Below are 3,848 nucleotides of genomic sequence, written 5' to 3'. Positions count from 1 at the left end.
AAATGAAGGCTGAAATTAAGCCTCCTCTGCTCTCTGCTCCTCTTGCTTACTTCCCATCTGGGAATGAAGCTTTTGGATGCAGACGCAAGGCGGTGGTTAGAAAGGGAAATAGAACATCAGTGGGAAACACAGAAATCTACATTTTGTCCATGTCTCACCAGGTCCTCTCAGGGGATATCCATCATATGTTCTCCCTACAAGGTAAACCTTTCAAATCTCTAAAAAATAAGATGATCTCCATGGAGTCTAGAGCTTCTTTCTATTGTAGAAAGCCAAGCTGAGTGCCTTGGACATACAGGCACTCAACAAATATTTGTTGAATGAATAAATGAGTGGATGAAAAAATAAAAATAAAAATAAAAATAAAAAAAAAATAAATGAGTGGATGAATGAGCACATGAGATGTTTGACTAGCACAGCTACGCATGCTTTCCCTTTAAGCTCCTTGCAAACCATGAGTGCTCTAAACAATCCTGCTGGTGAGATCAGCGCACAGATCTTCAGTACATTCTGGACATAGTCCTTGGGGACCAGAGTTGAGGTCAGCCCCTGGCATCAGGTCAACCCTTCACCATGGGTAGGAGGAAAACAATGACCGGTAAGGTCTCTGCTTCAACGGGCACCATCTCTGCGTGGTCTCTGTGCCTTTTGTGAAGGCAAACCTGTCCCTTTGCGGGCCCCCAGGGGCCTCCAGGCACCGATGTAAGGAGCTTGCTGCCAGGGTGTAGGTCTGTTCGCGTGGCCCAATCACAGAGCTCGGAGTGTCATCTTATTCTGTTAGCTCTAGTATATGGAGTAAGACTTTCTTATTTCAATTTAGATCAATTTTTATTAGAAAATATTTATTTTTGGTGACAGATTTATACATATAAGAAACTAAGTTGAACTTTAAAAAAATACTGATAGGGGAACTGAATGAAACTATGAAACATTGTTATACTGGTGGGATTCTCATCATGGCATTGTGTGGAGGAATGGTGTTTGGCTACATTTGATTTATTTATTTTTTTATCTATCTACCTATATATTTATTTAGATTAAAACAAAAGGAATTTATATATATATATATATATATATATATATATATATATATATATTGCTGTGCAGCCAATTTTAGGTAGGTTTTTGACTGAGGTTTAACTACTAGAAAAAAGTACACAAGTCCTAAACTCACTGCTCAATGAATTTTCACAAAAAAGAACATTCCTATGTAATCCAAATTAGGATCCGAAAACAGAATATTATCAATACCCAAAGAAGCCCTCCACATGCCCCTCCCAGTCACTACTCACCTTCAAAATGATCTTCTTTCTACCGCCATAGAACTAAATTTGCCTATTTTTGAACTTTATGTGAGTAGAATTATCTAGTATGTACTCTTCTGCGTTTGGTTTCTTTTGTCCCAAGTCATGTTTAAGAGACTCCTCCATGTTGTGGTAACAAGAGCCTGCTTCTCCTCATCACTGGGTAGTATTCTGTTGTATGAATATAGCACAATTTATCCATCCTGTTGTTGGTAGATACTTGATTTGTTTTCAGTTTGGAGCTACAATGAATAATACTTATTATTATTAGCTCAATGAATGCTTCTATGAGCATTTTTGTGCATGCCTTTCGGTGCACATTTGTAATGTGTGCCCTGATACAACGGCTGAATCGTAGAGTTTGCATGTTTTCAACTTCAGTAGATGAGGCCAGAGAAGTTTCCAAAGTGGTTGTACCAGCTTACATTCTCACCAGCAGTGTAGCAGTGTTCAAATCACTTTACATTTGTACCAACTGTTGACATACTTTGTCTTCTTGATGTCACCTATATTGCCGAGTGTGTAACAGAATCTCACTGAAGTTTTAATTTGCATTTTTCTTTTCTTTTTTTTTTAAAGATCTTGGAATTTATTTTTTTTTAATTTTTATTTATTTATGATAGTCACAGAGAGAGAGAGAGAGGCAGAGACACAGGCAGAGGGAGAAGCAGGCTCCATGCACCGGGAGCCTGATGTGGGATTCGATCCCGGGTCTCCAGGATCGCGCCCTGGGCCAAAGGCAGGCGCCAAACCGCTGCGCCACCCAGGGATCCCAATTTGCATTTTTCTGATGAACACTAAAGTTGAGTGCCTTTTCATGTGCTTATTAGCCATTTGTGTGTTCTTTTTTGATAAGGCACCTGTTCGGGACTTTTACTTCTTTTTTTAAAAGTAGGCTTGTCTGTCTTCTTATTGATTTGTAGGAATTCTTTATATATTCTGGACACAAGTCTTTTGTTGAATACATGTATCACAAATATCTTCTCTCCCTCTGTGGCTTGCCTCTTTAATCTCTCCCTTGGATCAGAAGTTCTGAATGGTGATGCAGCCCAGATTATCAGTCTCTTCTTCAAGATCAGTGCTTTCTGTGTGTCCTGTTTGAGAAATATTTGTCTGTCACATGAATCGTGAAGACAGTTTCCTACATTATGTTCTAGAGCTTTATTCTTTTACCTTTCACATTTAAATCTACAATCCACCCTGGAATTGATTTTGCATATGGCATGAGGTAGAATTATTCCTTTTTTTTTTAACTTAGCCTTGTTTCTTTCAAAATCTATTCATTATAATGTATCAAGTTAAATGGTTCAGACATGCCAGAGAAGCCTGGTATCCAGGGAACAACCTCTATATTTGTTATTTTGTCCCTAGTTTGAGAAAAGACTTTTTTTTTTTTTTACCTCAACTTGAAAAAGAAGGAATCAAGATATTCTAAGCTTCATTTTATCGATAACTATTTTTTAATATATATTTTTATTGGCATTTGATTTGCCAACATATAGTATAACACCCAGTGCTCATCCCGTCAAGTGCCCCCCTCAGTGCCCATCACCCAGTCACCCCATCCCCCTGCCCACCTCCCCTTCCACTACCGCTTGTTAGTTTCCCAGAGCTAGGAGTCTCTCATGGTCTGTCTCCCTTTCTGATTTTTCCCACTTAGTTCCCCTCCTTTCCCCTATAATCCCTTTTACTCTTTCTTATAGTCCCCATATGAGTGAAACCATATGATGATTGTCCTTCTCCAATTGACTTACTTCATTCATCATAATCCCCTCCAGGTCCATCCACCGAAGCAGATGGTGGGTATCCGTCCTTTCTGATGGCTGAGGAATATCCCATTGTATACATAGACCACAGCTTCTTTATCCATCATCTGTTGATGGACACCGAGGCTCCTTCCACAGTTTGTGGACGTTGCTGCTATAAACATTTGGGTGCAGGTGTCTCGGCTTTTCACTGCATCTGTATCTTTGGGGTAAATCCCCAGCAGTGCAATTGCTGGGTCGTAGGGCAGGTCTATTTTTAACTCTTTGAGGAACCTCCACACGGTTTTCCAGAGTGGCTGCACCAGTTCACATTCCCACCAACAGTGCAAGAGGGTTCGGTTCCCCTTTCTCCACGTCCTCTCTAACATTTGTCATTTTCTGTCTTGTTAATTTTCACCATTTTCACTGGTGTGAGGTGGTATCTCATTGTGGTTTTGATGTGTATTTCCCTGATAGCAAGTATCGACAACTATACAAGTGTTAGGAAATGGTCAGTGTATCCATTGTTTCTGGAACGTCCTAGAACTTTATCCTTACATGCAGGATGCACTTCTCTACTTTGTGCTCTTCTCGGTATTTCTTTTTAAAACAAACACAAGCATTTTCCTATCACTTGAGGTGCAATGCCTGGCTTATATGCCTCTGTCTTGCTCAACTAAATTTAGACAACTACCCAACATTCATCTTTTGTAAGATATTATTAGCTGACTCAAGATGATGCATGCATGGTCTCTGGTTAAATGACCATGTGGCTGCATTGCCTTTGATTGGGGTTATT

The sequence above is a fragment of the Canis lupus genome, chromosome 35 (genome assembly GCF_003254725.2).
Source record: "Canis lupus dingo isolate Sandy chromosome 35, ASM325472v2, whole genome shotgun sequence".
In the NCBI taxonomy this organism is placed as follows: domain Eukaryota; kingdom Metazoa; phylum Chordata; class Mammalia; order Carnivora; family Canidae; genus Canis; species Canis lupus.
The sequence above is the reverse complement of the archived record's forward strand: the minus strand, read 5'-3'. Positions refer to the sequence as shown.